The sequence below is a fragment of the Tasmannia lanceolata genome, unplaced genomic scaffold (assembly GCF_043159265.1).
Source record: "Tasmannia lanceolata isolate RefF3 unplaced genomic scaffold, GAP_Taslan_0.1 ptg000037l, whole genome shotgun sequence".
Lineage (NCBI taxonomy): Eukaryota > Viridiplantae > Streptophyta > Magnoliopsida > Canellales > Winteraceae > Tasmannia > Tasmannia lanceolata.
In genome coordinates this window covers 38685001-38692500 of record NW_027518714.1, presented here as the reverse complement: position 1 = coordinate 38692500, position 7500 = coordinate 38685001, and positions in this window count along the sequence as shown.

Sequence of the window (7500 nt, the reverse complement as noted above, 5' to 3'; positions counted from 1 at the left end):
CAAGGTCTGTGTGCAAGGATAGTGCCCAAGGCTAGTGCGCAAGGCTAGTGCCCAAGGCTAGTGAGCAAGGCCTGTGTGCAAGGCTAGTGTGCAAGGCTTGTATGCAAGGCTAGTGTGCAAGGCTGCTGTGCAAGGCTTGTGGGCAAGGCTGGTGCGCAAGGCTAGTGCCCAAGGGTTGTGTGCAAGGCTAGTGCCCAAGGCTAGTGCGCAAGGCTCGTGCCCAAGGCTAGTGCGCAAGGCTTGTGTGCAAGGCTAGTGCGATGGGCCAGTGCCCAAGGCTTGTGAGCAAGGCTTGTATGCATGGCTTGTGTGCAAGGCTTGTGTGCATGGCTTGTGCGCAAGGCTTGTGTCCAAGGCTTTTGTGCAAGGCTCGTGCGCAAGCCTAGTGTGCAAGGCTTGTGCGCATTGGCAGGTAGCCCACCACCATGCACGATCCAAATGCCACTCAAGCGACAACACGGTGCCAAGCCGGGTGATGAGCACATTTATGTGTGAATTGTAGGTAGAAAAATCATGTAATTCTCTCATTTAAAGCGGTGCTACTAATGTATTTTTCTTGTTTTTGGTGTTTCAGGGTTATTTATGGATTATCGTGAAAAATGGAGCTAAAACGATGAAATTCCAAAGAAAGATTCAAAAGTGGAAACAACTATTGGATCAACACCATTGTGGATCATCATTTGAAGGGTTCGGATTATTTTACGATCCACCAATTGGTTGGTTCAAAATAGCCTTGGGAAGTCATTTTAGGAGTGCAACTAATTTAAATGCCCACAAGACGAATGCTTCGAATCATCCATTTGACGGCTCGCCAAATGGATGGTTTAGATCATCCCATGGAATGGACCACTAAGTACTCTCATTACCCATAGTAGAAGGGGTTGGCTTGGGAATATAGAAGGGTTCGAATATATCATTTCTCCATAAGTAGGGGCCCACTATTGTGCAACACCAATTCATCCATATTCGGTCAGCCCACTTTGGGTTTAGAAAGTGAGTCTATATTTATTAGAAAAAAAAAAAAAAGAGTTCTTTTGAATTCATGTGGGGGCCACGATTGTTGGCAATTGGAAATTGATGGAGTTAGGTATGAAATTGGAGGGGGGTAGGAATGAAAAGTATGAAAATATAAAGTTAGTGGAATATGGTGGACGTTGCATGTGCATCTCCAATTTGGAAAGCTTTATAATAATAGGATACCATGCAAAGGTTTAAGGTTGGAAATATTACCAATGGTTGGCAGCATGCATGGAAATAGTATTGGAAAGTCAATAAGATATAGGTGGGCGTGACATCATGCAATTTCAATATAGAAGCTGCTGTTTCTTTTTATCTCATGAGAAATCCATGCAACGTCCATTTTAGATAGCAATTTGTGTATTCTAGGCATGCATATGAAATGGACGTTTGTGATTGTTTGGGTATTTTGGCACAAAAAGATTCAGCCATGGTTTGTATTTGGAAATGGGTCCCACTTGCTACTTTTCTTTTGTAAAAACGTGGAAAGTGAGAGAAGCAAAGTAACTTCTGTTTTTTAGTAGGCTCGGTTTTGGCATCTTGTCTATAACCGTGGGACCCACCAAGATCATGCTCATTTGCATGAAGATTCAGCAAGGTTATTTTGATTTTTTTTTAGCAACAAACCATATTCAGTGGGTAACATCCAGTGATATTTCGGTTCCATTACTTCTCATGATTTGGAAAGTTATATGTAGGGCCCACTAAATTGGATTGTTGGGAGAAAGAACGCAAGGGTTGTTAATTACTTGCTAAAGAAGAATTCAGCTATTCTTGAAGAAAATATAGTTTCGGCCAATTTTTTTTGTAAGGTCTCTCTTGATTTTGGCAATCCTACCTATTGGGCAATCTCATGATTAGCAAGCTTTCTTTCTTTCTTCACTCTCTACTTTCTGTAATTTCTCATTTGTCTTCTCTATATATCTCTCTTTCTTCCAACCGGCGAGAAAAGAGGATTCTCTAATTCTCATTCTCTTTAATCTCTTGCTCTCCCATACTCTTGCTCTCTCTCTCTCTATGCTTTTGCTTGTTCTTTCTTTCTACTATCTCTTATTCTTTCTTGCTCTCTTTTCAACCTCTTTTTCTTTTCTTTCTTTCAATCAAAGAACGATCCAACCGTCCGAGATCCTAATCCAAGGCGACATCAAGGAAAGAAGGAGAGCGATCAAGGATTCAACCATTGTTCGAAGGAGAAAAAGACTAAGTTTACTTTACTTGTGTTCTTTATTTTTAAGTTCAATTCCAAGTTATAATTCGATGTACTTTTGTTTTGAAGTTTAATATTAAAGAGAGTACTTGTGTTATTTTTCTTTTTAAAGTTCTTATATGGCACTTCTTCCCTTCTCTATCCCCTTTATTTTTGTTTCTTTAGCCTTCTCCATGAGTAGCTAAACCCATTATACTTAGGGTTTAGATGAAGCCATGGGGAAGGAGAATGAGAAGTAATTAAAACCAGTGGCTTATCTAACAAATTATGTAGAGTTTTGTTTTTTGTACAAATCCCAATCATCCATGCCACTGGCTTTTCCCTTTCGTATGGATGATTGTTGATTAACAAAGATTAAATTCTATATAATTAATATAAATTAGAGGGTTAATTTGATTAAATACTCATAAATAATGACATCTTTTAGATCTTATTATTTATTGACTGTTTATTTGGATTTTCAACCTAATTCAAAAGAGTTGTTTTAATTAATCAATCTAATCCAAACCCATGGTGGATTCTAACCCTAAGTCATCTTTTATATTGAATTAAGATTTTTACACTATTCCAAATTACTTTTGCAATTTTTTTCAATTTTCTTAAGCCCTTAGAATTTGATTTTCTAATTAGATTAGATAAGTAGTTAATAAAGATCATTAGAATTTTGGTACACTTTGCCTAAATTAAGATTTCCAAATCAAGATCGTAGTTGAATTTGATTCTTAGATTGAATAGAATACACGCTTATATATAGTGTTGGCTCCGAGGTCTAAGTCCACGGAAATCCTGAGTCCATTCCAGGCAACATTATATCATAGCTAGTATTCTAATCGGTAAAAGAATAGGATTGACAACTAGATTTCTCTTCCTTGAGTTCGACCCGTATTTACACGATCCGTGCACTTGCGGTTATTTAATTTTTCAATCACCGGGCATGGTGTGCACTCAAAACCAATCAACGGACAGAGGTCATGCGTCATGGGGGGGATCTAGCAAGGCCATGGGGAAGGTCATGGAGGACCTTGGAAGCAAGCGCAAGACGAGAGCGAATCGAACAAGGGGCCAGGACGGGGCCTTGTGCCCATGGTCTTCGCAAGACTGCGTCCAAGGCGCCCGAAAGCCCAAGGGAACCCAAACCCGGCCGACACTTGCAATCGCACATGCTCTCTGCAACACACCATCAATGCCGCCCAACGGGGCCAGCACGAGCAGTCATCCGCGGTCCCCTGGCCCTGTGCACGTTTGTCTTTGAAACCGAGCATCAATGCCACAGAAAGTGCCGGGGCGCCAGCTGGAGCCATCATCCGCGTTGCCATGGCTCGCTTGGCCTTGGCTTGCCAGTCCCCGACACGAGCAATCGCGCATTTTCTTTGCAACCGACCATCAATGCCGCCCAACGAGGCCAGCACGAGCAGTCATCCGCGGTCCCCTGGCCCTGCGCACGTTTGTCTTTGAAACCGAGCATCAATGCCACAGAAAGTGCCGGGGCGCCAGCTGGAGCCATCATCCGACGTGCCATGGCTTTGGTCCCATGGTCTTCGCAACCGAGCATTCGTGACACCCGACGGGGCCAGGACACCAACCCTTCCGACACGAGCATTCGCGCATGTTCTTTGGCCACACAACGGCGCCAGCACGAGCAAAATCATCAGCGGTGCGGTGGCCTTGCACGGCCTTTTGTCTTTGGAGCCAACCATCAGTGCCACGGGAAGTGCCGGAGTCCCGGCATCCGCGGTGCCAAGTCATTGCGCCCTTGGTCTCTGCAGCGGGGCATGCCGGGCACTCCCAACCATTGCAAGCAAGCAAGCAAGCAAGAAAGAAAGTAAGTAAGTAAGTAAGTATTACATATAGGGGCGGGACATGCGGGGAGATCTGCGAAACGTGCACTACGGGGCACACGCGTACCTACCGGGGCATACCGACCCCTATTGGGGCACACGTGTGCATATCGGGGCATACCGGGCCTATCAGGGCACACGCGTACATACCGGGGCATATCGAACCCTACTGGGGCACACGTGCGCATATCGGGGCGTACCAAGCCTATCGGGGCATACGCATGTATCCCAAGGCATACCGAGTCTATCCGGGCATACGCGTTCATACCGGGGCGTAACGGGCCTATCGGGGCATACTTGGGCATATCCGGGCAAAAAATGCCACAGAAAGTGCCGGGGCGCCAGCTGGAGCCATCATCCGACGTGCCATGGCTTTGGCCCCATGGTCTTCGCAACCGAGCATTCGTGACACCCGACGGGGCCAGGACACCAACCCTTCCGACACGAGCATTCGCTCATGTTCTTTGGCCACACAACGGCGCCAGCACGAGCAAAACCATCAGCGGTGCGGTGGCCTTGCACGGCCTTTTGTCTTTGGAACCAACCATCACTGCCAAGGGAAGTGCCGAAGTCCCGGCATCCGCGGAGCCAAGTCATTGCGCGCTTGGTCTCTGCAGCGGGGCATGCCGGGCACTCCCAACCATTGCAAGCAAGCAAGCAAGCAAGAAAGAAAGTAAGTAAGTAAGTAAGTAAGTATTACATATAGGGGCGGGACATGCGGGGAGATCTACGAAACGTGCACTACGGGGCACACGCGTACCTACCGGGGCATACCGACCCCTATTGGGGCACACGTGTGCATATCGGGGCATACCGGGCCTATCAGGGCACACGCGTACATACCGGGGCATACCGAGCCCTACTGGGGCACACGTGCGCATATCGGGGCGTACCAAGCCTATCGGGGCATACGCATGTATCCCAAGGCATACCGAGTCTATCCGGGCATACGCGTTCATACCGGGGCGTAACAGGCCTATCGGGGCATACTTGGGCATATCCGGGCAAAAAATGCCCAAAACTTGCGCAACCTTGGCAACCGTGGTCCATTCCTCTCTATATGCCTAGCCCTGGCAACCGTGGTCCATTCCTCACTATATGCCATGGCCTTGTGCCCATGGTCTTCACAAGACAGCATCCAAGGCGCCTGAAAGGCCAAGGGAGCCCAACCCAGCAATGCCCAGCCAAGGCCAGGCATTCCAGTGCCTACGCGGGCAAAAACGCCCAAAGCATGCCCCATTCCTTAGCCTATCCAGGCAAAAACGCCCAAAACCAGCCCATTCCAGTGCCTATCCGGGCAAAAACGCCCAAAGCATGCCCATTCCTTAGCCTGTCCAGGCAAAAACGCCCAAAACCAGCTCATTCCAGTGCCTATCCGGGCAAAAACGCCCTAAACCTGCGCATTCCAGCGCCCCGCAGCATGCCACCCTCCTATAGGGTTTGCGCAACCAACCCGCCTAACCACCAGTGGCAACCAAAGGTGCTGTTAGCGACGACTTCTGAAGACGCAACGAGACGCGACGGGTTTGCGCCCAGACGCGACGAGACGATGCGGGATCTGCGCCCAACCATGCCTACAGCCGCCGACTTGTTCCGGGAGCTGCTTGCCCAAGCATGCCTAGCGTGCAAGGCCTGCGTGCCCAAGGTCTGTGGGCAAGGCTAGTGCCCAAGGCTAGTGCGCAAGGCTAGTGCCCAAGGCTAGTGAGCAAGGCCTGGGTGCAAGGCTAGTGTGCAAGGCTTGTATGCAAGGCTAGTGTGCAAGGCTGCTGTGCAAGGCTTGTGGGCAAGGCTGGTGCGCAAGGCTAGTGCCCAAGGGTTGTGTGCAAGGCTAGTGCCCAAGGCTAGTGCGCAAGGCTCGTGCCCAAGGCTAGTTCGCAAGGCTTGTGTGCAAGGCTGGTGCGATGGGCCAGTGCCCAAGGCTTGTGAGCAAGGCTTGTATGCATGGCTTGTGTGCAAGGCTTGTGTGCATGGCTTGTGCGCAAGGCTTGTGTCCAAGGCTTTTGTGCAAGGCTCGTGCGCAAGGCTAGTGTGCAAGGCTTGTGCGCATTGGCGGGTAGCCCACCACCATGCACGATCCAAATGCCACTCACGCGACAACACGGTGCCAAGCCGGGCATGGTGTGCACTCAAAACCAATCAACGGACAGAGGTCATGCGTCATGGGGGGGATCTAGCAAGGCCATGGGGAAGGTCATGGAGGACCTTGGAAGCAAGCGCAAGACGAGAGCGAATCGAACAAGGGGCCAGGACGGGGCCTTGTGCCCATGGTCTTCGCAAGACAGCGTCCAAGGCGCTCGAAAGCCCAAGGGAACCCAAACCCGGCCGACACTTGCAATCGCACATGCTCTCTGCAACACACCATCAATGCCGCCCAACGGGGCCAGCACGAGCAGTCATCCGCTGTCCCCTGGCCCTGCGCACGTTTGTCTTTGAAACCGAGCATCAATGCCACAGAAAGTGCCGGGGCGCCAGCTGGAGCCATCATCCGCGTTGCCATGGCTCGCTTGGCCTTGGCTTGCCAGGCCCCGACACGAGCAATCGCGCATTTTCTTTGCAACCGACCATCAATGCCGCCCAACGGGGCCAGCACGAGCAGTCATCCGCGGTCCCCTGGCCCTGCGCACGTTTGTCTTTGAAACCGAGCATCAATGCCACAGAAAGTGCCGGGGCGCCAGCTGGAGCCATCATCCGCGTTGCCATGGCTCGCTTGGCCTTGGCTTGCCTGTCCCCGACACGAGCAATCGCGCATTTTCTTTGCAACCGACCATCAATGCCGCCCAACGGGGCCAGCACGAGCAGTCATCCGCGGTCCCCTGGCCCTGCGCACGTTTGTCTTTGAAACCGAGCATCAATGCCACAGAAAGTGCCGGGGCGCCAGCTGGAGCCATCATCCGACGTGCCATGGCTTTGGTCCCATGGTCTTCGCAACCGAGCATTCGTGACACCCGACGGGGCCAGGACACCAACCTTTCCGACACGAGCATTCGCGCATGTTCTTTGGCCACACAAAGGCTCCAGCACGAGCAAAATCATCCGCGATGCGGTGGCCTTGCACGGCCTTTTGTCTTTGGAACCAACCATCAGTGCCACGGGAAGTGCCGGAGTCCCGGCATCCGCGGTGCCAAGTCATTGCGCCCTTGGTCTCTGCAGCGGGGCATGCCGGGCACTCCCAACCATTGCAAGCAAGCAAGCAAGCAAGAAAGAAAGTAAGTAAGTAAGTAAGTATTACATATAGGGGCGGGACATGCGGGGAGATCAGCGAAACGTGCATTACGGGGCACACGCGTACCTACCGGGGCATACCGACCCCAATTGGGGCACACGTGTGCATATCGGGGCATACCGGGCCTATCGGGGCACACGCGTACATACCGGGGCATACCGAGCCCTACTGGGGCACACGTGCGCATATCGGGGCGTACCAAGCCTATCGGGGCA